The sequence below is a fragment of the Phoenix dactylifera genome, chromosome 1 (genome assembly GCF_009389715.1).
Source record: "Phoenix dactylifera cultivar Barhee BC4 chromosome 1, palm_55x_up_171113_PBpolish2nd_filt_p, whole genome shotgun sequence".
Classification (NCBI taxonomy): domain Eukaryota; kingdom Viridiplantae; phylum Streptophyta; class Magnoliopsida; order Arecales; family Arecaceae; genus Phoenix; species Phoenix dactylifera.
Genome location: NC_052392.1, coordinates 24,908,662 through 24,936,460, shown reverse-complemented (window position 1 = coordinate 24,936,460; position 27,799 = coordinate 24,908,662). Strand labels below are relative to the sequence as shown.

General features: G+C 41.8%; 1 protein-coding gene and 1 long non-coding RNA gene across 3 annotated transcripts in view; one reads left to right on the top strand and one right to left on the bottom strand.

Moving 5' to 3' along the window:
- Positions 1-18,080: 18,080 nt before the first annotated feature.
- LOC103697581 (disease resistance protein RPM1-like) overlaps positions 18,081-27,799 on the top strand; it is a 29,776-nt gene continuing 20,057 nt past the window's right edge. The window contains exon 1 of one of the 2 annotated variants that reach the window (XM_039130515.1): positions 18,081-18,157. The gene's annotated coding sequence lies outside the window, so the exon portion shown is untranslated. Of the gene's footprint in view, positions 18,312-27,799 lie in introns of both variants that reach the window. The other variant, XM_039130518.1, reaches the window with a different exon arrangement.
- LOC113461358 lies at positions 19,017-22,507 on the bottom strand. The gene is made up of 2 exons (XR_003383584.2): positions 21,098-22,507; positions 19,017-20,932 (listed from the first exon to the last, which is right to left on the bottom strand). It is a non-coding gene; the product is annotated as an uncharacterized LOC113461358 (long non-coding RNA).

The window sequence follows — 27,799 nt, the reverse complement described above, 5'->3', positions numbered from 1 at the left end:
CTAGTCAAGCTAAGCTTGTTCCAGATCCACCTCATCAAAGAGAATTCCCACCGAATGCGCCGGTGGTAAGAGAGAGAGGAGTGAGAGAGAGCCGCGTCAATAGTCGTTGCGGTCCTTGGGGGATTTTCCTCAAACGGGTGTGGGGTGGCTCAGATGGCCGACAGTAGGGCTAAGGAGAGGGAGACGGGGGAGCGTGGGAGGTTCGGGGGGTTGGGGCGCCAGCCCCTTAGGGCCGACTCGAAGGGTGTGTCATGGGCGGCGGTGGCTAGGGGTTCGGAGAATCAAGGTAGATGGACACGCCACCAGATCTCGGAGCGGGAGCTTGGGAGCCCTGAGACTTGTTTCACGGAAGTCCTGGAGGTCCCTGAGGAGAGGTTGGAGATGACCAGGAAGGAGTGGAGGAGTACCTCTGTTTTTATGCAAAAGTGTGGGGCGGAAGTGATGACCTAAAGATTGAGTTAAAGATTGATTTTGATGATCACAAAACCTTGAAGTATAATTACTAATGTTTATGTTGCAAGAAGAAAGATATTTATTTTTATTTTGCTAGAAACATAACAAGTTGGAAGAATAGAAGAAGGCCTCAAAAGCTCTCAAAAAGTTGGAAGAAAGATATACTTAATTGGCCCAAGTTTCAAGTTCAAAGGATTCAAGTTGGAGGAGCAAACTCAAAGAAAGATTCAAAAGAATAGTCCTCGAGTCGACTCCTGGAAGTTCCGAGTCGACTCTGGCACTCTAGAGCTTCAAAGAATAGTGCTCGAGTCGACTCCGGAACTTTACGAGTCGACTCCGACTGAGAACAAACAAAAAGACAGAGAGTTGATTTTCAGCGCTACAGTGATCTCGAGTCGACTCCAACTTCAGTGCTACAGTGCAGAGTCGACTCCCAGCTACAGTGCCGGCAGACTACTATTCACGAGTCGACTCCTATTTCAGCCGAGTCGACTCCTGCTTCAGCCGAGTCGACTCTAGCACGCTGGGAGGCATAACGGCTAGTTTTTTCTTGATTCCAACGGCTCTATTTTTGTCTCTAACGGCTAGATTTTTGTTTCCACTCCCGTCTAAAGCTATAAAATCAAGAGGAGAGCTAGGGAAGAAGATATAGAAGTGGGAGAAAATATTTAGGGAAGAGATTTCAAAGAGATTACAAAGGAAAATCTCCCATAAGCCACAAAAGGGCCATTCAAAGTAAAATAGAGAGAAGAAGAGCATCCAAGTGAATCCCAAAGCTTCCTCTCCATCCCGGGTGCTGCCTCGGTGATCTTCTACTTCGTGCAAAATCAGAAGAGAGTCAAGTAAAGAAGAAGCCGAGTTCCTCCATCTACAAATTTATTTGAGGGCTTCATCTCTTTACTTTACTTATTTATATTTGCTATATTTGCTTATTTGAGAAGCTTGTATTTGATTTAAACTCTTGCTCTATTATCTTGTAACTTGATTCAATCAAGGGATTGAATCAAGGGGTTAAGGTTTGTTGGTGAGCCAAAGAAAAAACCAACTTTGTAAGGTTGTGGTTGGTGAGCCTTAGGGAAAACCAACTGGGTTGATTGTGAACCCGGAAAACAATCGTTTGTAAGGTTGTGGTTGGTGAGCCTTTAGGGGAAAACCAACTGGGTTGATTGTGAACCCGGAAAACAATCGTTGTAAGGTTGTGGTTGGTGAGCCTTTGGGAAAACCAACTGGGTTTGGATTGTGAGCCCGTTGAAAACAATCGGTTGGTTCTAGTCGGTGAGCCTGTGAAAAACCGACCGAGTTCGTTGTAATCTCGCAAAACAACAAGTTGGGTTGTGAGCTTGTAAAACAACCGACTGTAATCTGAGAGAATTATAGTGAAATTCCCAAGAGGTCTTGGGGAGTGGATGTAGGTGCTGGGGTGCACCGAAACCACTATACATCTTTGTGTTTGTGATGCCTTATCTCTTGTATTTCATGCCTTACATTCATGCTTGATTGTGTAATATCTCTAACTTTGTTTTCTATAGAGTTATAAGTGATTGTTTAGAATTTGCTTAGCTTCCACTCCATCCTTACCATACACATAGATTAAAATTGATCATACAACTATAAGTTAATTTTAGATCAATTGCACCCTAAAGCCATAGTATAATTGCTCTAGCTTAAGTTTCCCACTGCCTTACTTGTAATTGCCTAGAGCTTAAGTAAATAACATCTTATTATTCCGCCATGCATTCAATTTAAAGTAAAAATTAGGGAACATAATTTTAGAAAACCCAATTCACCCCCCCTCTTGGCGGTTGTCACCTTGGGCAAACAAGTGGTATCAGAGGCAGGTGCTCTTTTATTAATGTATATGTCTTAACCGACAAGAGCCAAAGATCATGACAACTCAAATAGATAGTTTTCTAGGAGGGACAGTTAATTGATAGATCTCTACTATTTAATGGCATAAACTACACATATTGCGAAAGCACGCATGCGCATTTTTATTCAATCACAAAACTATTATTATGAAAAATCATAATAAATGACCCTTCACACACTCTCTCAAACGTATTAATGAAAAGGACTTTAGCACAATTGAATGCTAATGCTATGAACATATTATATTGTGCTATTCATGAAACGAAGTTTAATGAAATTTCTGCCATGCTTATCTGCTAAGGAGATCTGGGATACTTTAGAAATATTTATGATAAATCTCAGATTAGCTCACATGTGCTTCAATTACATAACTAACAATGAGACTGCAGAGAAAGGTGTTTGAAACTCCCACCTCCGCCGAGTCGACTCCCAGGTTGTCCGAGTCGACTCCTACAGAAAAAACAGAGACTTAGTTTTTGGAGATCCTGTGAACGAGTCGACTCCAAGTATTTTAGAGTCGACTCCCAAGTTAGCCGAGTCGACTCCAACAAGGCCCGAGTCGACTCCGAGGCCAGAACAGTTCCAAAAGACAGAGAATCATCTTTTAGGCCTCTGAGAATGAGACGTCTCCTGAAGATCTCGAGTCGACTCGCAAGTCAGTCGAGTCGACTCCAAGTAAACCCGAGTCGACTCGAGGAAAGAAAGAACAACAAAAAATTCAAAAGCTTTCCTAAAGACAAAGAAAGAAGAGAAGCAAGAAGAAAGAAAGAAAGAGATAAAAAGAAAGAAAGTTTTGACAAGAAAGAGTCAAGCAAGGAAATAAAAGCTAGGAGCAACAATGATGATATTAGCTCCAAGGATAACCACAAGGGGTTAACTAACTTTGCTTTATGGCACAAGAAGATATAGGTTAAAATCTGAATCTAATTTTTACACCAAATGAATTTCATGAAGAATTTTCTTATGATGAACTTTTAAATGCTTTTCATGAGTTGTATGGTGAATGTAGAAAATTAGCTATTGGAAAAATAAAAATCTTAACAAAGCTAAATTTGGAAATTTCAAAAGAAAGAAATCTATTGCTGAAATACAAGACAAACTAAATTCTGAAAATAAAAGCTTAAGATCATTTTCAGAAGAATTGATTCAGAAAAATCATAGCTTAATTAAAGAAAATCAAAACTTAAGTAAAGAAATTAATCAATTAAAATTTTTTATTAACAAATTCACCGTAAGTTCAGAACGATTAAAAATGATGTTTGAAAGCCAATATGTTGCTTATGATAAATCAAAACTTGGCTTGACTCCTTTACTTAACAATAAATCTCTAGAGAAAAAGGTTATCAATTCACCAAGCAAACCATTAAATAAGATAACTTATTTTAAACATAAAAAGAATGGGCATAACAACTTTTCCCATCGTTCTAACACAAATAAATCAAATGGTAAAAGTTATTACTATTAAACAGATTTGGGTTTCAAAAGGAACCATATGTCCTAACTCTCAAGGACCCAAGCAAGCTTGGGTACCCAAAATAAAAATAAGGATGTAGACATAGGTGTGCCAAGATACCCATGGAACAAAAGAAACTTATAATATACTTATGAAAAGTTATTAACAAAAATAATAATAATGAAATCAGTAATCCTTGCATCTCATCATTATTTTTTGCTTTAGTATTTGATTAAAATTTGAATTGCAAGTATTGATCAATTTTGTGATAATACTTTTGGAAAATATAATCAAATCACTTCATTTTATAGTATGCTTTACTCACTATTGGATAAGTTGCTAAATGATTAATCAATTTATTAAGAATAACTCTATGAATTCTCTATATGCTTGATTAAGAGTTTTTATCCATGGCATTATTGTTTATTGATCATAGATATGATAATGTGTACTTGGTATGCTTTTGAATATATGCACTATGAATACCGAGATTAAAGAAACCATATTTTGCATATAAAATCAACTCATGCTAGTATGTACTTAATCTCAAAAGACCTTGCCATTGCCTTACTTAGATTATCTTCTGAAAGGTCAAAGTTTGCTATGCATGTTAACTAAGGAAACAAACAAGAATCAATTCTAAATCTAAAGATGTTGTTTCCATCACTAAGTTTTCAAAAGCTTACATTGGATTGTTCTTGGCAAATAAAATTGAAATATTTTCTGTATTTGCTAAATCTTGTAAAAGTGTTTCAAATGATAAAGGTTTCCAAACTGTGAAGGTATCATGGCACAGTGTTGAAAACCAAAATCCTGATAAAGTTTATACAGAAATTAATTATTTCAGTACCAAGGACACCTTAAGTAAAATAGGGTTAATAGAATTCTTGAAAAAATGAAAAAGACAATTGTGTATGATAGTCATCTACTTAAATAATTTTTAAAAGCTATCATCACTGCTTGTCATACATATGATTTCTATTAGATCTATTTTTGATGAAAACTCCTTTTGATCTTCTGAAAAATGGAAAATGAACCATTGCATATCTTTATATTTTTCAGTCATACACGTTATGCTTGATATGTTCTTTTGAAAATAATGCCAAATCTGATAAAGATACTTCTATCTTTGGATATCATTCATCAAGCAATGCATATAGAATATTCAATGAAAAGATCCTAGTTGTAGAAATATCAATTCATTTATTCTTTATGAGACTAATGATCTTTCATCAAGTCACTAAAATCAGATTATATGTGTATATGTTAATCTTTTGCTTGCATATAACAATCTAAAACTAAAACACCTTAAGAAGAATGAGCAAGATTATAATTGGTCAAATTAAACTAAATCATTTTTTAAAAAGAGAGAGAATTTGGAAATCTTGCCGATAAAATCGGAAAACTTATTAATAATTAGAACCAAATTGAGTTTTCAAAAATGCACTTAATGAAGAAAAATTGGTGACTACTAAAAGATTCAATCAAGAAATGATGAATTAGATCTTGATGAAATTCTTGCATGATTAGAAGTAAAGATCACCATTATCATTTGCTTGCTTCATGAGCTTTATATTCTGTCAAATGAATGTATAGAATGCATTCCTATGTGGTTATTTCATTAAAAAGAAGATCTATGTTAAATAACCACCATATTTGAAAACACTCATTACAAATATGTTAAAGCAATATATAATTTGGAACAAGCATCAAAAGCATGATATAAAAGCTTAAGTAACCTTTTTGATAGAAAGTAATAGTGATAAATTATACATCAAAAAGAAGAATTTGTGATATCTTATTTGCTCAAAGTATGCATTGATGACATCATTTTTGGTTCTACTAATGAAGAGTTATATGAAGATTTTACTTAGCTCATGTAAGGTGAGTTTAAAATATATATGATGAATGAATTAACATCTTCTCTCAAACTCCAAATTAAGACAAACAAGAAAGGGGATCTCCATTGACCAAAGTTAGTCCACAAGAAAACTCTTATAGAAGATTGGCATAAAGAAGGTATGTCTATGACCCCATCTTGTAGAATTTGAAAAGGATGAGCAAAGTAGATCTATTATTTTAAAGCTGTATTGAAGCATGATAGAATAATTATTTTATCATACAGCTAGTAGACCAGATTGTATGCTCATTATGTGACCTTGTGCAAGACTTCAATCTAACTTTAATGAATCATATTTTATTGATAACAAATAAATCATAATCTGAATTTTGATAGAAACAACTGTTTAAGATAAGTTGATTAAAACTTAGCTAGCGTGTCTTATTGATAATTATCTTAAGCAAATAAAATCTAAACTAAATCGATTTTGAAAATAAAAATTGATTTGACCTTGATAAATCTTCCTATTGCTTCACGTGCTTGTCCTTGAACCATCTTGGTTAATGAAACTATCTCTTTAGTTCAAGTGATATGTGCTTGCTTATATTTAGGCAATCTCTTGAGTAAAGTGACTCAATATTCAACTATTGTCATATCTTATATTGAGTCATCTAGTTAAAAATATGTTGGATGAATTTTGTATCTTAAAGAAACTAAAGACTTTCTTTCAAGAAAGAAAAGGAATTTGTTAATAATGCAGGATCCTTGAGTAAGAAAATGAGAGATTTCAACTTGAAGGACACCTCCACATAAGATATAATAAACATTCACATGCAAACAAGAGAGAGGACCTTCTTCAGCCAAAAGTTCATACATAAGAAATCTAGTAGGTATTTGACTTGAAGAATGCATGAATGAAGGTAATTTTAGATACCTCTCTCATAAATTAGCTAAGCAAAGTCAATAACTTAAATCTTATGGCATGATTAAAATCTTTAAATATTAATTTCTAGACATCATGTCTATATATATATATTGATTGACTGCTTTTAGACAATTGTTTCATGGTTTGCTCAAACTAAAATATTTCATTGCCTATATCATAACCATGAAATACACAAGTAAATGCTTAAAATTTTGATTTAAAATAACTTGTGAGAAGTTATGAATCCTTGAGCACAATGAAAATGTTGTTTGCATGATATACATCTATATGATACATAAGATTATTTCTTATTCTGCTCTTTCATGCAAATTACTTGAGAATAACAAAAAGAGAGAGAGATAAAGAAAAGAAAATGGATATTATTCAAGAGAAGTAAAATCTAAGTAAAGGCAATTACTCCAATCTTAAGGAAAAGCAAAACAAGCATAATATATTCGGACACATTTGGAAGGGATAAAATTCGTAATTAATTACACCTAAACAGGAAGAGTTTGAAGTAAACATTTTAACATTTCTATATTGCTCATCATAGGGATGGTGCCAATGGGGAGGCTAGTGGTAGTACCCGGCACTATTTGACCCAACTATTCGGTGTAGGGCATATTAGGGACGGCACAAGAGGGAGGCTAGTGGTAGTACCTCGTGCCCCTTCCAACTCCACCGGATAGGGAGCAAATAGAGTATAGAGCATAAGAAAGTTAAAAATGAAAGACAAAGTAAATGAAAGTATATAAGAAGAATCAAGTCAAATTTTTAATCACTTGAAAACACACTTTAAGGATGAAATCAGTGCAAATTATATAGGGGGAGTTTATTTGAAAAGAATTGATTTTGATCCTTGACATTCTTTTTCTTAATATTTTAATGCATGACTTAACACATAATATATTATGCATGTGGCATGATGTTTTGAATTATGGGTTCTCAATATTTTGTAATGCTTCATGGTTGGATAATTTGATTGAATGTTTGAAATACTGCATAAATTTTTTTTGGTATTATTGAAAAGAAATTTCAGATTTGTCGTCACAATCATCTTTAAAATCTGAAAGTTGAATAAATCTGTAAAAAGAAGAAGAGAAAGATATCTCTATTTAGGCAAAATGAATTGATCTTGATCTCTCTCAACTTGCCTAACTTTGATATATAATATCCTAATACTTGTTAAAATATCCTCCATTTTGTATCGAAACTCAATATTAAATACAAAGACTCTGAAAGTGATCTAATGTTATTGAAATATGTGTTTTCAATCTTGGTAATTTAAGATGAACTACAATGTAGAAGATACATGTCTCAAATTATAATTTTGAGATCCTTCTTGGAAATTCTTATGAAAATTCAGAATCTGATTTTGTATAAAAGCTTAAACTTAACTTAAAAATGCTTATATCGTTACATCTTTGTAACCTTAGTCATATGCTTCAATGATCGTCATTTAGGAGAATAACTCAATATGACTTCTAAATGAAAACTTTAACATAAGAAAAACAGAATTAATTTTGATGCCTTGGTTGATTGCTCCGATACGCATCCGAAACATATCATTTCTTATCTTTAAAATGTACTAAAACTGGTTTAAGTGATGTTTTTCAACGATCTTGATTGCGAACAAAATTTTCTAAATATAATTTTATTTAGATATTAAAAAGATTTATTGTGTTTCATGTATACATTGCTGAAAAACTATGATTAAGAAATTGAGTTCTATAATATATATACCTCAATGATCATCTATATGTTTTTCTCTCCTACATTCTTAAAGACTTCCATCAAATTTATATATAGAGTGAATGATCTTAAAGCTAGAAATATTTCAGCTCACTCAAATGATTCTTAAAAGAAAGAAAATGTAAATGCTTTTGAAAGAAACTGAGCTTCAAATGAATCATTTTCTGATTAATATTTCTATACATTTTCTCTAAGATTAAGAGAAAGCATAACTTGTTCTTGAAGGATTAAAAGAGTAATTGCTACAAATTTTGAATAATGCTAGATTACTCTACATTCTCGATATCATAAATTTCAGTTTTATTCACGTTTATCATTAAAATCTGAAATTCAACAATAGAAAAGAATGATTAAAGAAGAATGCATCTTTTGAGGGGGAGCTTTAGATATTCAGTATCCTATCCTAAAGTTACTTTAATTTGAAGCATACCTTGATTTTTATGGATTGATTTTGATGAACCTCCTTATATTGCAAGACTTGCTTTAATTATATAATAAGTTTATACCTTGAGATGAGTTCTATAAAGGTTGTCTTATCTCAAACCTTGAGTCTTATGAAAATAAGCTGAAACTTATAGAAAATATATTTTGAGATTGACAATTTTATTGAACATTATCTTCAAATTCTAAACTCTTAAATGGAATGATCAATTGAGGGGAGAAAGAAAATTTCAGAAGAAGATTTTATGGAACTTAATCGCATAAATCTATAACTAAAGGAGAGAGAAGAATTTATGATACACCTTGAGGCTTGTTATTTGGTTAATATATCTTATGAATAAATCATGAACCAAATTGCAATTCAAACAGTTGATCTTAAGAGCCTCTAACTTAATGAAAAAGGGGGAGAATAATGTGTTGAATCCATATTTTGGTATTTGTGCCCCAATGCTCTTATTATCATAAAAGAATTTTGAAGTTATTAAGAACTAATGATCCAACATGATGGTATGTTTTTCAAGTATATAAGTTTTGATCTTATACTCTGAAAATTAATTAAATTGCTCTCATGTTGATAAACAAGCTTTATATATTGGGCAAAAGATCTTAAATGAACAAGCTTTCATACTTATTATTGAAAGAGGTTAGATTTTCATTCGTGCCTTTTTTGAATATCAGGTCTTGATACTCCTTGAACTAACCTTGAAAAGATTCCACTACACTTGATTTGAAAACTATCCTTGGAAATCACATTCGATGTGCTCTCATCATAATTTGCTCTGAAATCCATCTAATTGGCTCTGATCTATGCTAAATTAATCTTGTTCTGACATTATTGCCTTGAGTTATATGATTCATATTCTTGCAATAATTTTGACATGCATTAACTGAAAAGTCAGAGTACTATAAAGAAAAAATATTTGAGTACATTATCTTTGTGCTTAATGTTTCATTATCTTACAACCTTTTTGATGTTGTCAAAAAGGGGGAGAAATATCTGAGTATATGCTCATAATGCTTTATGTGTTGATTATGTTAAGATTAAATCTAAAGCATTATCATGAAGTATATTTTAAAGATACATACATATTTTCTACTTCATGCAACTTAGTTATGCATTAGTTTTCTAGAACATAATCTATTTTATATTGCATATACTCAAGTTTTGGTCATCATCAAAAAGGGGGAGACTGATGACCTAAAGATTGAGTTAAAGATTGATTTGATGATCACAAAATCTTGAAGTATAATTACTAATGTTTATGTTTTGCAAGAAAAAAGATATTTATTTTTTATTTTGCTAGAAACATAACAAGTTGGAAGAATAGAAGAAGGCCTCAAAAGCTCTGCAAAAAGTTGAAGAAAGATATACTTAATTGGCCCAAGTTTCAAGTTCAAAGGATTCAAGTTGGAGGAGCAAACTCAAAGAAAGATTCAAAAGAATAGTCCTCGAGTCGACTCCTGAAAGTTCCGAGTCGACTCTGGCACTCTAGAGCTTCAAAGAACAGTGCTCGAGTCGACTCCGGAACTTTACGAGTCGACTCCGACTGAGAAAAACAAAAAGACAGAGAGTTGATTTTCAGCGCTACAGTGATCTCGAGTCGACTCCAACTTCAGTGCTACAGTGCGGAGTCGACTCCCAGCTACAGTGCCGGCAGACTACTATTCACGAGTCGACTCCTATTTCAGCCGAGTCGACTCCTGCTTCAGCCGAGTCGACTCTAAACGCTGGGAGGCATAACGGCTAGTTTTTTTTGATTCCAACGGCTCTATTTTTGTCTCTAACGGCTAGATTTTTGTTTCCACTCCTCTAAAGCTATAAAATCAAGAGGAGAGCTAGGGAAGAAGATATAGAAGTGGGAGAAAATATTTAGGGAAGAGATTTCAAAGAGATTACAAGGAAAATCTCCCATAAGCACAAAAGGGCCATTCAAAGTAAAATAGAGAGAAGAAGAGCATCCAAGTGAATCCCAAAGCTTCCTCTCCATCCGTGTGCTGCCTCGGTGATCCTCTACTTCGTGCAAAATCAGAAGAGGGTCAAGTAAAGAAGAAGCCGAGTTCCTCCATCTACAAATTTGTTTGAGGGCTTCATCTCTTTACTTTACTTATTTATATTTGCTATATTTGCTTATTTGAGAAGCTTGTATTTGATTTAAACTCTTGCTCTATTATCTTGTAACTTGATTCAATCAAGGGATTGAATCAAGGGGTTAAGGTTTGTTGGTGAGCCAAAGAAAAAACCAACTTTGTAAGGTTGTGGTTGGTGAGCCTTAGGGAAACCAACTGGGTTGATTGTGAACGGAAAACAATCGTTGTAAGGTTGTGGTTGGTGAGCCTTTGGGGGAAAACCAACTGGGTTGATTGTGAACCCGGAAAACAATCGTTGTAAGGTTGTGGTTGGTGAGCCTTTGGGAAAACCAACTGGGTTGGATTGTGAGCCCGTAAAAACAATCGGTTGTTCTAGTCGGTGAGCCTGTGAAAACCGACCGAGTTCGTTGTGATCTTGCAAAACAACAAGTTGGGTTTGTGAGCTTGTAAAACAACCGACTGTAATCTGAGAGATTATAGTGAAATTTCCAAGAGGTCTTGGGGAGTGGATGTAGGTGCTGGGTGCACCGAACCACTATACATCTTTGTGTTTGTGATGCCTTATCTCTTGTATTTCATGCCTTACATTCATGCTTGATTGTGTAATATCTCTAGCTTTGTTTTCGATAGAGTTATAAGTGATTATTTAGAATTTGCTTAGCTTCCACTCCATCCTTCCATACACATAGATTAAAATTGATCATACAACTATAAGTTAATTTTAAATCAATTGCACCCTAAAAGCCATAGTATAATTGCTCTAGCTTAATTTTCCACTGCCTTACTTGTAATTGCCTAGAGCTTAAGTAAATAACATCTTATTATTCCGCTGCATTCAATTTAAAGTAAAAATTAGGGAACATAATTTTTAGAAAACCCAATTCACTCCCCTCTTGGGTTGTCACCTTGGGCAACCAGGAAGGTTCCGGCGGAGTGGGTTGGGCGGGAGCTGAGAAGAATGGGGAACCTGGACTATAATGTCGAGGTCGTTACAATGGCTGACGACGTCTTGGCGGTCCGCTTCGCCTGCGAGGAGGATCGGGAGGCCATGCTGGTGAGGGGGCCATGTTTAGTGGCCGGCCAACTTCTCACGATGGAATGGTGGAAGCCAAACTTCATCACCAGCTCCGGTGGTGCTGGACGAGTGGTAGCTTGGCTCCGCCTCCCCACAGCTGCCGCTGGATTTCTGGGCTAAGGGGACATTGATCCAGATTGCAGCGACGGCGGGGAGACCTTTGGCTTTGGACGCAGCCCACCGATCAAGGGAGGAAGAGGGGTTTGCACGGGTTAAAGTGGAGCTTGACATAAGAGCTCCTTTAAAGCCGGGAATATTCATGAAGGGAGCTAAGGAGGGATTAGAGAGGAAGATCTGGCAGGAGTTTGTGTACAAGAACTTACCCGTCTACTGCTACAGGTGCGGCCGAATCGGTCATGGGGAGGCGGCTTGTGAGTTTTCTTCCCCGGTGACGGTTGGAATGGAGGCCGAAACTGGTAGTAATGCTCGATGTCCAGATACTGGAAAGATGTCAAGGGAAGCGGAGGATCCTCTGATCTAACGGCCCTTGGCTCTCCATGAGCTGGAACGAGAGCATCGGAGCTCCGAAAGGAGGGAAAGGGAAGATGATGCAGACAGGGGCGAGCACCAGTGTGGGCTCGGCTCCGGCGACGTCTGCGGCCAGTCCGAGCGAGGGAGATGGGGGGCCGCGACTGCCCGTTTCACCGCAGGATTTGGAAGGTTGGCAAAAGCCAACCAAGGTGGCCAGACGGAAGTCGCCGAGAAGTCAGCTCTAGGCGGCTCGTCTGTGGAGATGGACCGGAGCCTGAGTCAACCAGGTGAGCAGGACGAACCCCAGTTGTGACTCGGTGAGGGAACTCGTGGGAAGACTCGGCCGCCCTCGTTGGGCAGGTGGATCTGGGAAGGGCTAGGCCGGGCCCAAGTCCGCTTAAAAGGGTCGAAGTCCGTCTAAGGTCCACCGGGCGCTGCAAACGTGTGGGCCAAATCGGGCAGCCGGGACGCCATCTGTGGCCGGCCCGAATGCAGTACCGAGACGGGATTTTCCCCCCGAGGGAGATGGGTTCCGCTCGGCCGGAGGTGGCCGCGGCGTAGCAAGAGTTCGCCTGCCACCCCTTGTGGCGGCGGACACGGCTACGATGAGGCATGCGGAGGAAGGAGGGGCCGACGGCATGGGGGAGAGCATACCTTCTCGGTAGGGGCTGGCCCGAGCGGCGTCGGTAGCCGGCGGACTGCTGGCGGCGGTGACCGGTGAAGCCGGCGGGAGTTGTAGCTGGACCCCGTCAGTTCAGGTGGGAGTCGGGGAAGCCAGTGAACAGGTGGAGGTCACTCATTCCGGTGTGGTACGATCCATGGCCATGGGGGTTTCAGTGGAAAGGGAGGAAGACGACTCGTGCCGTTTGGTACACCAACAAGGTGATACGAAGGGTGCTGGGAGCTCCCTTTCCTTCGACGCTCTGGTGGGAAGCAGGGTCTGCGGCCCAAGATTGGAGGAGAAGGCACACTGCGGTGCTGGTAATGGGGAAGAAATTAGTTTGAATGTCGATGGAATCCGTGTGCCAAATGGCACAGGTGCATAGGGGGTCACACATCCCCAAGGTGTTCAGCAGCTGTTGGCCACTGCTAAGGGTGTGATGCACAGTGACTTGGAGGCAGGGAGGAGTTGTGCTGTGTAGTAAGGAATTGGAGTTGGAACCTAGAAGCGGTAGCGGCCCTGGGGAGGTGGGCTGTGCCGACGCACCAGGTGCACCATGAGAGCCCTCCTTTGGAATTGTCGGGGTGCAGGTAAGCCCTCCTTTGCCCCGGCTTTTCGCATGTTGGTGCAACAGCACAAACCTGAAATTTGTGTTTTGTTCGAGACCCGGCTCTCCGGGCAAAGCCTTCAGAAGGCCCGTGCGGCGATACCGAGGTCTTGGAATTTTTATGCAGTGGAATCTCAAGGACTGTCGGGAGGTATTATAGTGACTTGGGCACAGGGTGACTACCAAATTTGATGTTTTCAATGTTTGTAAACAGGAGGTCATCTTAGTGATATCAGAGGACAATCGGAGCCCGTGGGTTCTAGCAGCTGTGTATGCCAGTACAGATTATAGAGTGCGGAGGCGGTTGTGGGCGGAGGCGTCTCAGCTTATCACTCAGGGTTATCCCATGTTGGTGGCTGGTGACTTCAACTGTATCACGGATCCCCAGGAGAAGATGGGGGGGAGGGCCTTCACTTATAAGAGGGAAATCCGTGAGTTCCAAGATTTCATAGCGTCAAATGGACTGATAGACTTGGGATTTTCGGGAGCAAACATTCACATGGTGCAATAATCAGCAGGGGCAGGCCCGGGTTTGGGAGAGATTGGACAGAGTCTATGCCACAGCGGGGTGGGCCCAGTGTTTTTTCTGACTACCATGTCCGTCACTTGCCGAGGATTGCGTCCGACCACTGTCCCTTACTGGTTAGTACTGATGCAGCTGTCTCTTTTCATCCCCCTTTTAGATTTGAGAAGTTTTGGACATGTTACCCTCGGTCCTGGGAGATTGTGAGGGAGGCATGGGATGTACCGGTGAGAGGGGATGCTATGTATCGTGTGTCTCGCCGGTTGGAGCTGACAAAAAGAAGGTTGAGAAGGTGGAACCGTGAGGAGGTAGGGAATATCTTCAGGAGGATTGAGGAGACTGAGGAGGCTATTGCCGGATTACAGGCTCAGGAGGCCTTGGGGGGGAGTTTGGCAGAGGAGGAGATGGGGGAGCTTAGATCTCTACTATCCTTACATGATTCTCTCTTGAGACAGCAGGAGATCTTTTGGAGACAGAAATCGAGGGTGCAGTGGATCCAGGAGGGGGATCGGAATACTAGGTTTTTCCACCAGTCGGCAGTGATCAGGAGGCATCGGAATAGGATTAGGGTAATTAGGGATGAGGATGGGCAGTTAGTGGAGGATCCAGATTTGATTCGGAGGGTGCTGGAGGGTTTCTTCAGGGCCAGATGGTCTGAGCAGATGGGTACTCAGAGCTCAGGGAGTATCGTATCGCCAATGGCACGGGTGGCAGAGGAGGATATGGTCGCACTGATTAGGCCGGTATCGGATAGGGAGATTAGGGAGGTGATGTGGTCCCTTGAGGGGGACAAGGCGCCGGGTCCGGACGGCTTTCCACCGTTATTCTTCCGGAGGTACTGGATGATTGTTGGTCAGGGGGTGACGGCGGCCATACAGCAGTATTTCAGCACAGCAGTGATGTCTACAGATTGGCAGAGGACCCTAGTCACTCTGATACCGAAGCGACAGGATGCTTCGGAGCCTAGTCACTTTCGCCCGATCAGTCTCTGTACTACCTTGTACAAAGCGACGGCGAAGTTACTAGCTGTCAGATTGAGGGATATACTTCCGAGATTGATCAGTCCGGAGCAGGGGGCTTTTGTGGGAGGACGGAGTATCACAGATAATGTTCTTATTGCCCAGGAGTTCATGTATGATCTTGGCAGGGCGTCGAGCAGGAGGAGTCTGATGGGGGTCAAGCTTGACATGGAGAGGGCATACGATAGGATGAGATGGGATTTTGTACAGCAGTCCTTGCAGGGGTTTGGATTTCCCGAGGCATGGATCAGATGGGTCATGGGATGTATCAGAGGCCCTTCCTTTGCCATTTTGGTAAATGGAACGCCATCACGGTATTTTGTGTCCTCTGGTGGGCTGCGTCAGGGTTGTCCCCTCTCCCCATTACTGTTTATTATATGTGCAGATGCGCTTTCCAGGACCTTGCGGCATGCAGTGATCACCCAGGAGCTGGAGGTTTATAGGCCTGTGCCGGATGCCTCACCGATTTCTCATCTACTATTTGCCGATGATTGTCTTCTGTTAGTCCGTGCGACTAGACAGGCAGCAGGGATCATTTGGATGATCTTGCGGGATTATTGTTCTATGTCTGGTCAACGGGTTAATTCATCTAAATCAGCAATTTGTTTTAGCCCGAAGACCAAACCAGATGTGAAGACCGCTATACTGGAGATTTTGGGGGTGGGAGAGCAGGAAGGCACGTTAAGGTATTTGGGAGTCCTGATCTCTGGTCAGCATCTGCGTAGCAGTGATTGCACCTCTCTTGAGATCAGTATCCGGCATAGGTTGGAGGGGTGGCAGATACATTCTCTCTCCATGATGGGCAGGATTATACTGGTACGGTCAGTTCTTTCCTCGATCCCGATTTACCTATTATCTAACTCTCTTATACCGGTAGCGACAGTTAGGAATATTGAGCAGATCTTCAGGGATTTTATTTGGGGGAGGACTGGAGGCAGAGGGGGTATCCATCTTATGGCTTGGGAGGTTGTATGTCAGCCGACGAGATATGGTGGTTTGGGTGTGCAGTCTTTGGTGGCGAGGCGTGAGGTTCTAGCTGCACGACACGCTGCTAGAGTGGTGTTGGAGCCTGATGGCATGTGGTCTTCACTTATGAGGGCCAAGTATGGCGATCCAGTGTCGGGTGCCCGGTCTGGGCGGCGCCACTCACCGATCTGGAGGGAGATTTGTGCTAGAGCAGGGTTGGTGTTTCCTGCGATTAGATGGGCCATTGGTGATGGTCGATCTATTGATGTGTTGGAGGACCGTTGGGTGACGGAGCAGCCTATGAGTAGACTGCCGGTTACAGTGGACACATCGAGGTTAGCCGGTCTCAGGGTCAGTGACTTGATGGAGCCGGGGGGGACCGCTGGAGGGTGGAGCTAATTAGGGAGGTTTTCGGGGAGCAGTTGGCGAAGAGGATCCTGGCCCTACCTGTTTTTGCCCAGGGAGGGGCGGATAGATTAGTCTGGATGCCGACAGGGCGATCGCAGGTGCGAGCCAGGGATATCCACACATTATTGAGCCGAGAGCCAGCCCGACAGATAGAGGGAGGATGGATCTGGAGGATGCGGATTCACCCGCGTGTGGCGCTCTTCATCTGGAAGGTAGCGTGGGGTTGCCTACCGACCAGGAGCTTACTAGCACGGCGAGGGGTGAGGATCACTCAGTGTTGTGATGAGTGTACGGAGACTGAGGAGACGATGGATCATGTTCTTTTGCAGTGCCCCAGAGCTAGGGGCATTTGGAGCCGATCGCCCACATTGCTGCCCCATTCAGTCGAGTCGACACAGGATTTGATTCATTGGTTGAGAGTGGCCATGCGGCGGCCCAGCACGGTTGAGGCCGGGATCCGGTGGGCATATTTGGCTCATTCTATTTGGCTGGACAGGAACGCGGGTATTTTTGAGGGCAGACGGTTACCCCCACGGATGGTGGTGGACAGAGCCATGCGTCTTGCCAGGGAGGTTTCTACCACTGCTATTACTTTCTCTTTTGAGATGGCCAGGGACATCTGGGGTACTCTTTCTGCTGTCACAGCACCCAGGTTTGCCCTAGTCTCTCGGGTACCCCCACCCCTTGGTCATCTCAAAGTGAATTTTGATGGTAGTAGGTCGGCGGACGGGGTGTCAGGAGGAGTTGGCTTTGTTATCAGGGACCATCTCGGCAGTTTGATAGCAGCCGGCGGCTGCCGCGCGCCGGAATTTACTATAGTCGGTGCGGAGCTGCGGGCAGCCTGCGAGGCGGGTACTTCGTGCTGAGCACATATGCCTTGAGGGGGACTCCTCTGTGGTGATAGAGTGGATTCGGGGAGTGGACAGATATGGAGATGATCATCCTCTCATCCGTGAGATTCGAAGATTGGCTCAGGAGTCGAGCGTTTTCTAGACTTTATATGTTTTTCGGGAGGCGAACAGTGCAGCAGATTGGGTCGCCTCATTTACCGCTTGGCACTCCGGAGAGGTCATTTGGACATCGTTAGGAGATATTTCTCCCACCTTGCACTCTTTACTTTATTTTTATATGGCTGGATGTACTCAACTTAGAGCTATATGAATTGCCGTTTTCATCAAAAAAAAAAAAAAAAAAAAATTCCCACCCCTTTTGATCTCCAAGACTTTAAAATACAAGATGGGAGATAATGTGGCGAGTGACTATTGGCCCAGTCAATAGGAGTCCATCTAATAATTTTGGACAACTTGCCAGCTTGCATTCTGACCACCGCACGACCATCTGTATCTTCCTTTTTTTTTTTATATATATATCTCGAAGACTTTAAATGGGGATAATGTGGCGAGTGACTATTGGCCCAGTCCACAGGAGTCCATCTAATAATTTTCAGCAAGTGGACAACTTGCCAGCTTGCATTCTGACTACGCCACGACCATCTCTCTCTTCCTAATTTACATATATTGATGTTGCCCTGGTCATCCAAGTTCATTGATCCAAGACATTGCCTTGCTGGTCACGCTTCCTCGCAGGTTTTGCCCAGCGATCAGAGGTGAGGAGGGCCTGTTCTTACTCTTTTATAGTTAAGAATGAAATCTTAAGATTTTTGGAAATTCAATGTGGAATACTCCTGTGCAATAATATGGCTTCAAGTTAGATCTGGTGCTGCATGATTTGTAAACTCGCCTATAATACTTAAATATGAAGTATGTAGCTCATAATACCATTCTTGGTTTCTTTTTTATGTGGGAAACTGTTCTTTGTTTCTCAAAGCTTAATTTCTTGAATTTTGTTAAGCATATTTACCATTGTTACTCTATTAGTCCAAATATGATTCATCTTTTCTTTGATGTGTTTTCGTTCTTAGCTATATTGTTAGGTTAATATTGATGTACAAATCGCTGTTATTGTGATAGAAAAGTACACAGAATAAATATATTTCTTTCTCTTCGTTTATTTTATCAAATATGCTAGAAAGAAACTATCCTGCAAATTTTTCTTTTAAAAAAAATATGTCATTTTATTTTGTTAATTTTGGATACTGTACTTTGTAATCCATATATCTTTCAAAGAACTCCTACGTCTCAACAATTGTTGTTAATTGAGTTGATTAATATCTTCCTCTTAGCCTCATGTTCAAACTTGACTGGTGAAGCAGACAAGGGAGAGAAACTGACCAATTATGATAACAATTGCTAGCCCTACCTTTTTTATTAATAAGAATAAGAGTTTGCTATCTAAGATAAATAAGTTTAGCTCTTTCAGCCATGTCAAGGTAGGAAAAGAAAAAGAATTGGATCGTCATAGAGATTGTACTTCTAATTCGACAACTCTGGGTTTGCTGCTTCCAATCCTCACTATGTGTTTGAAAATAGTGTACTTGTCTGTTAGGGAAAGTATATAGGATTAGCTTTACATCCTATATCCATCTTATGAAAAAAACAAAAAAAACAAGGTTGCCGCTACTGCAACCTAAACTTGTTCCCATCCTGGCCACAAGTTTAGCATTCAGAAACAATTTGACAAGATTAAGAAATAATTCAGCAAAAATTCAATAAAGTTCAAAAATCAAAATATGTTAGTATGTAATTATTTAGAATTATATAATGCATGTCACTATTTAGAATTATATATCTCATATCTATTTAGAAATCTTATATATTTCATCAGTAAAAGTGTATCAAACCTAGGAACTATGAAGAAGAGTTGCCAGACAATATACAGTGGGAGGTTGAAAAGAAGTAAAATGCACAGAAGAGAGTAGGATTGAAGTGGAAAAGCTTACAAGTAGAGGCTACGAGCAAGACGGGTAGGATTGGGGGTGGGAACAATCCAAACGCAATGCATATTCAAATCAGGTCAAAAATAATTCAAACACAAATCATAATAAACAAATTGATTATCTAATTATATCATAAATATCTTGTACAATAGAATAATAGCATGCTAAATCTTAACATTATCAAAAACATAATTTACATAGGATTTGCAGCCTTGATCATCCTAGTATCAGCTTTGGGGGTTCCGGAGACTCTCTGGTCTTTAGGTGAGGACAAAACCTCGGGGCTAGATGCATTTTCTCCTATTTTCTTAAAAAGATATTAGCATATCATCAGGGAGGATGTGATGGCAGTAGTTCTGCACTTTTTCACTACCTCTACGATCCCACGGGGCTGGAAGCAGACATTCAACACACTGATCCTGAAGAGGCAAGGTCCTACTGGTACAAAAGAGTAATTTCCTGCATATGGAAAAAAAGTGGGATAGAGGCAGATCAAAAATTACATAGGGTAAATAATAAAGAAGGACTTGAAATCGTTACATTTTTCAGAAAATATACTTTAAGTCGAGAGGAATGGAGGAAAAGGATTCATGTAGTCGACCCAAACTAGATTGGGATTAAGGCTTAGTTGAGTTGAGTTTATCATTAGAAAAAGACTTATATTTCTTATATTAAACCATAGTATTGAAATATATAGTATACTAGTTTTCAATCGCTCTAGGTTAGTGCGGATTCAAACTGGAAATTTAAATATCCAAATTTAATCCATTTTTAGAACAGGTCATGATTTCAAATCCAAACCTAATCCATGTAACTTTGGTGCTGGTTGGAATAAATGGGTTTCGAATCAGTTCTAGATTGGAGATAGATCAATCCACTTGTAGGCCTATATTTGAATGAGAATAAGAGGAAGATATCTAATCTTTTTTTTTTTGAAGAAAAAAACTTTTGGAAGAAAAGTCACGAAGGCAAAAAAGAAAAGTTGGGAAGTGGTAAAAGTTTCACCCATATTTTCTTCTATAAAGATATCTTCCAAAAGATATCTCCCATATCAAACCACTCATCCCTAGGGGTGGCAATCGGGTCGGGTCAGACATAAACGGGTCGAATCAGATGTAGGTCGGATCAGAAAATCATAAACCTGAATCCGACATGTTTATTAAGAATTACAACCTGAACTTGTCATGTTTAATAAACAGGTAATCCAATCCGACCTGTTTAACCTATTTAATAAACCCAACCCGATCCGACCTGTTTAACCTGTTTGCCCAACCCGATCTGACCTGTTTAACCTATTTAGTCCAATCCGACCTGAACTGTTTAATCTGTTTAATTAAAAATTTCTTCAGAACTCATCCTAAATCTGTAAAACCCCAAAGAAGAAGCACCAAGAAGGAACCTTGGGAGACGAAAAACATAAGGGATCGAGATGGGGAAAAAAAATCAAACTTGGATCTCCCTCAGCACCTCAACACGCTTCCGGACCTTCAGCGAGAGGGTCTCCAGCACATCGGATTGCTTCCCTGCCAGACTCTAGAGCTTGTTCTGTTTCAAGAACACATCAAGTTACAATTTTTTTTCCAAAAAATATGAAACAAAAAAATCTAGATTTCTAATCACAAAATCAGAACAAAGATGAAGATAGAACAGAAGCAAGAAAGCCCCGATCAAAGTACGAAAAAATGAGTTTCAGAAAAAAAAAAACCTCACCTTCAAAGCATTAACAAGGCCGGCCCGATCCTTCGCGCTCACAGCTACGCATCAACAAACACCAAGACACATGAGAACAGAAATCAAAAAATTAAAAGAAATAAAAAAAGAGAGATCCGAGGGAAATAGCGGAGGGGAAAGGAAACTGGACCTTGCCGAAGCACCGACCTCATCGTTGGCTGGGTTGAGAAGCACCGGACCTCGCCGAAACAGCCGCCGCCGATGGGGAGACAGAGGGAGTCGACAAGGGGGAGGAGGGTGCGGAGGCGGAGGAGAGAAGAAGGACGAGCGAAGGTGAGAGCTCGAGAGGCGAAGGATCGAGAGAAGAAGAGGGGAGAGAGGGAGACGGAGGGGAGCTTCGAGATTAACGCTCGGCCTGCCATTGGCGAAAACCTAACCCTAACGGAGAAGGAGGAGAATCTGGAAGAGTAAGGACACGAAGGGGAGAAACCCTAGAGGAACCGGCGGCTATGGATGATGGAGGGGTTTAGAGTTAAAGGGGTTTTACCGTGTATTTTTTCAGAAACGTCTTTTCTATTCACCCAAAGTGCTCCATATATTAAACGGGTTAAATGGGTCAGACATCTAAAATATGTATCCGACCTAACTAATAAACATATTAAACGGGTCAACCTGTTTACGATCCGAATCTATTTAGGCCAAACTGAAACTTATTTATGGCAGGTCGAACACGGATCGGGTTGGCGGGTCGGATCATATTTTGCCACCCCTACTCATCCCTATATGCCTTAGGCCTGCCTCAATCATTACCTAGAATCTCATGTGGCACCATAAACCTTCTTTCTGTCTAATGAACAATTTAGGATTCCTTGAATTAATCATGAATCATTCCTATTTTCTATGAATTTTATGATTAATTCACAAAACAATCGAGAATCTACAAATTATTCATTGAATGTAGGGCTAGAACGAGGTCGGACAAGATTGGGCTATGCTTCTGTTGGAATCCAGATCAAATTTTTTTTGGGCTCGGGGCTAGGCTTAGGCCCGAGATTTTTTCAAAATGTTAGCTTGATCTAAAGCTCACCCGAAAACCAATCGCATTGGTCCAAATTAGACTATTTGGGCCAAAAGACTTGACTAACTCATGGTCTGGTCACAACAGGAAAAGTCGATTTTACCGACGCTTTTTTGCCGACGCTTTTTACAAGCGTCGGCAATTTTCAGTCTAACGTCTAAACTTGGCGACGCTTGTAAAATGCGTCGGCAAAAAATGACGCTAATACGCGTCGGTGTAGTCGCAGGCCTAAGACGACGCTAAAAAACGTCGTCGGAAGCCAACGACCCCCCTCCAAACAACCCCCTGTCGGAAGCCACCCTCACACGCTGTCGTAAAATAAGCGCCCAATACAGGGCCAATTTCGGGATCGGACCGTGTTCCCATGGGGCTCCTTTTCCTTGCCATGACCTTCTCCCCCCTCTCCCCCCACCCCTTGAAAAACCCCTCTCCATCGCCTCTTCTTCCCTCCACGGGCCGCTCAAAACCCCTCCCCTCTCGCGTTCACAAATCCTTCAATCCTCCCGAAACCCTGACCCTAACCCCAGCGAGCAATCGAAGACGAGAAATGGCCCAGAGAGAGGAGCTCCAGGTCCCGGAAACTCTCACCCTCTGCGTCAACAACTGCGGCTTCTACGACGACCCCGCCACCAACAACATGTGCCAAGCCTGCTTCCAGGCTGCCGGATTCGCCTCCCCCTCGCAGCCCTCCCGCTCCAGCCACGAGAAAGCCAGCTCCGCCCCGGCTCGGTCGCCGGATCCGGCAGCGGAAGCAGGGAGGGGAGGTGCGGAGGGGCCGGCGTCCAAGGCTGATGCTGCCGCCGCGGTGGTGTTGCCGCGAGGCGGGTGAGCCGGTGCGCGGGTTGCCGGAAGAGGGTGGGGCTTACGGGGTTCCGGTGCCGGTGCAGAAGCAGGGAGGGAAGCCAACGACCCCCCTCCAAACAACCCCTGTCGGAAGGGTCATCCCTCCTCCCTCAACCCATTCCAGAGATCGGAAAGCATCTATTTAACCAATAGTATTACCCACATCTCTCTCGCCCATTCCTCGTCTTCTCTCTCTCTCTCCAGAAACATCAGTCACTAGTGCTTCATAGAGATAGAGGTACAGGGACCAAACCCTTCTCCAATCCCTCTTTTGCTCGATCTTTTCGACTTTTTTTTTGGTTGTTTTCTCATATTTTCTTGGGATCTGTTCTACCCTCAGATGTCGATGAGTTCTATGCGATGTGCGATCCAGGTGAGTTTTTTTTTGTTTTTTTTTGTAAAGATCGGTAGAAGTTTGAGATCAGGGTTGTTTTGGTGTTGGATCTGGTTCTTGGAATCGAGGGATTTGGGTGTGGGTTGATTTGATGCAGAGAAGGAGAACTTGTGCTTGTATGGGCATCCTGGAGGGATGTGGGAGGTGACGTTGCCGGCGAAGGAGGTGCCGCCGGAGCTGCCCGAGCCGGCGCTCGGGATCAACTTCGCGAGGGACACAGCGACAGAAAGGAGCCGGTGCATAGCGACTCGTGGCTCCTTTCTGTCGCCTTCTTCTTCGGAGCCCGCTTCAATGGCAACGAGAGGCGATCGCACCCCGGCCATTCGGCCCCCAGGGCCTCATGTTCCCCATGATCGAGTCCCCCGGCGCCGCCGAGCTCGCCATCTCATTCTGCTGTTTTCCGCCGCGCGGCGTCCGCGGGTCCGCCGACGCAGTGGTGTGCGCCTCCGCCTACGGCATCGACGATGGCTACCTGGCGCGGGTTGACAAGGAGCTGCTGGTGATGTGCCAGGTGGAGACGGCGGCGAGGCTGGCGGAGATCGAGGCGATCGTCGGCGTCGAGGGGGTCGACGTGGTGCAGATGGAGCCGCTGGATCTGAGCGCGAGCATGGGGCATCTGTGGGATCTGAGGGATGCGATGAAGAACGCGGAGAGGAAATTGGGGAGGAATCGAGGCTCTGATTCAAAATATTTTTTAAAATATTTTTTTAAAAAAAAAATATTTATAACGACGCTTTAAAGCGTCGGCGAAAATCCAAAACTGGGCATGCTTTGGGCTTTCCTGACACTTTAAAGCGTCGGCGAATGTCGTTTTTGCCGACGCTTTTATTAGCATCGGGAAAGCCCTATTTTTACCGACGCTTTCTCTTAGCATCGGCAAAAATCGGACCCACGCCCACCTGCTCGACGTCTGACCCACGCTTTGGGGTGCATGGGCTGGAAATTCGCCGATGCTTAAAAGCATCGGTAGAGACCAAAAAAACCGCCGGGAGATATCCTTTCTTTTGTAGTGGGTTGACCTAATTTTTGGCTCGATTGGCCCCTACATGGCTTGATTGGGCTTGCCAGATTAATGAGAAATGGTAAAAATTATATTTTTTTTTAACAATAATGCACCATAGTATGACCATAATTGCCCCAAAAATAGGATATCTTGCTTTAAAATACTAGAAAAATACTAAAACCATGGGAATACTAATAAAAAGGAAAAGATGGTTCTTTTTTCGTTTATTTTGAATGAGAGAATGAAGGGAAAGATATGTAGGTGGGCTTGGAGAGGGAGAGGACAGCGGAAGGGAGGAGGTTAGAGCAGATCAAATAGAGGAGAATAGACCTCGTCATGCTAGGAAGGCTATTCAAAGCTATATGGGTCCTAAGAACTATGGCTGTCGAACCCCAACTCTCCAAGAATAGTGCCCATAGTTGGGCATTGCTCATCTCTTCTCTCTTTCCTCTCTCTCTCACACAGCAATGGGGAAGGGATCAGGAACATTGGCTGTGGCTGTCTCTTTGTTCTTCGAAAAGGGGGCCCGTAACATTGCACTGTTGACTAGCAATGATGAGAGGAGGTGGGGGGCTACTGGAAGTGGACAAAAAAGCGAAGAGCTGCAGAGATATAGAGACTCGAAGGATCAAAGAGAAATTCGGGGCAAGAGACTTAGGGATCGAAGGTTTAAGCCCACCCCTCTCATCCGTAGGCAGTCAATCTTCACTGCCTTAGCTCAATAAACAGACGAATCAGATTCATTGAAGAAAGTGACCGACCAAATTGAGCCTCAAGGCCTGGTGGGATATAGAGCCAGGGCAGGTCTCGGGCCTTGTTTCAGTCCTATTTTTGGGTTTGATTTCAGGCTCAATTTTTGGTCCGAGCTCAAGCTCGAGCTTCGGGGTCGAGCTAAGCATCGACACAAGCCTACCCAAAAATTCTTTTAGGTTCTACTTTTAGATTCCAACCCAACCTGAACTTTCTCAAGCCTAGCCTATGGTCAGACTAGAAGCTGGCCCAAGTCCACTTTTGACATTAATTGAACAACTTTGTGGAATAGTAAAATTTAAATAATTAATGAATTTTTCAGATTATCGCATAGTCTTGTTATTATAGTTCCAACAAGATAATATTTTATATTTTAATTGGTCAAAATGAGTCTTGGAAGGTTATAATCTTGTTTCTACATCTCTAGTGTGATTTAGAAGTGGGAACATCATATTCAATTCTATAGAACAAACCTTCTTGATCTTTTTATAATTAGATTTTTTTATTTTATACCCATCATACTTGTATGCACCTCAGAGAATGGAAAGCCTTCTTGTTGTGAATGGTGGTACTATTTTCTAAGGTTAGTTTACAACTGGTTGGAGAAATAGTGATCTTAGAACTAAATAACTGTCGCGCCCCGAGCCCGAGGCGCGGCAGACGCCGCACGCTCGCATGGCGGGCCGCGCAGGCGTGCAAGGCATTGAAACATATCGGAGCAAATACAGATGTTCAAAAATGACATAATTATTTAAATTGTTCAAAAGCAGTCTTACAGAGTTTGAAAATAACATTTGCTAACATAATTCAAATGTCCAAACTAAACTAACTAAAATGCCAATAACTGAAAAAATCATCGGAAAATCTAACGCACTCCCCCAATCCCGTGCGATCAAGCCTCTGATCTGAAAAATAGAGAAAATAAAATAATGAGCTACACTAGCCCAGTAAGCAACAAAATACCCCAAAGTGGGGTCAGAGCATATCAAATCAGAATACAGGATAATGTCTGGAATAAATCATAAATAACATTGTTTTACTGTTTTCAAAACTTATTATCATTTTTCCAAAAACTCTGATACCAAAATCTCAACATAGTAGGCTATGGCCACGTAACCCAGTGGCATGGGTCGCACAAGATGCCAAATCCACTATATTTATCCACCGATGGCGGCTGGTGTTGCACAAAAGTGCCAAATCCACTATATTTACCCATCGATGCAGCCGGTGTCCAGAAACCACTATTCTAATCACTGGTGGCGCGGTGTCGAAACCGGTTCCTCACAGATTACAAGTCGACAGGTCCAACGTATAATCTCCATTGGCGGGGCCAGAACAGAACAGATCATAGCCATGCTGAGAATGCATATATATATATATATATAAATAGATTTCATAAACTGTACAATCATATTTCACGGATTTCAAAGCATATGATATGATTTTCAAATAAAATTTAACATGTCAGACCCATTTTACTAAATACAAAACATATTTCAAAATTTAATCCAGTAATAATTATTTTACCAAATAATTTAGAAAAATGCACTTTGAAGCATTAAGTTACTTACCTCTTCTCGCTTAATCCCTACTTCAGATAGGCGGATCAGGTTCACCTGTTTAAATTTAATTAATTCCTTGTTAATTTCAGAACTAAGTAAAATCCAAAAATAATACTATTGGACACGGCCCAACAGGGCCCAGAGTTGGCCCATAATGGGCATGGCCCGATAGGGCCCATATCGGACACGGCCTAATGGGCCCCCAAAGTTGGCTTCTAACTGGTTCATTTATGCAATAAAATTTATTGCAGGGACTAATACTTAATTACAGGGTACTATTTTATAAAGCTTGAGTGGACTAAATAAATATAGTTAGGGACCTTTATGTAATAAATCTTTCCTATAGGGATCAAATACAAATTACAAAAGGCTCTTTTGTGCAATAATATACTATCAAAGGCTTAACTATAAAATTTCATTTATTGGCCAAACGGGTTCGGATTTTGGGTTCTGGGTTTCAAGTTTCGGATTCCGGATTTCGAATTTCGAGTCTGAACTGGTTTCGGATTTCGGATTCTGGGTTTCGGATTTCAGGTTTCGGGTTTTGGGTTTCGGGTTTTGGGTTCGGGTTCGGGTTCGGGTTCGGGCTCGGGCTCCGGGTTCAGAGTTGAACTGGGTTTCGGGTCGGATTTCGGATCTGAACTGGATTGTGGATTTCGGGTTTCGGGTCTGAACTGGATTTCGGATTTTTTTTTTTGTTTCGGGTTCGAATCTGAACTGGGCCCACAAAGGTACTGCCCAACTGGGCCCAACTGGACTGGACTGGGCCCAAGTTGGGCCTGCAATGGAACAGGGCCCCAACAGCCCATCATTATGCTCACGGCTCACAGTGGGCCTTCTTCATCTCGATTCATCAAAGAACAAGGGAAGAAGAGAACAAGGAGGAAGGAGCAGGGAGCCGCCGAGTTGGCCGGCCTGGGTTGCGGAGGCTGATGCCCAGTCGACGGCCACCGATCGCAGTGGCGGTCGGCAGCTGCTGCGGCGACCGGCGTGAAGCAGCAACCGAGATGATCTCAGTTTGTGGGGTCAAAACAGAGGGGAAAATCAAGGTTAAATGGCAACGGAACGAAGACAAGGAGGGAAGCTCACGGGCGGTCGATGGAGGTGGCGG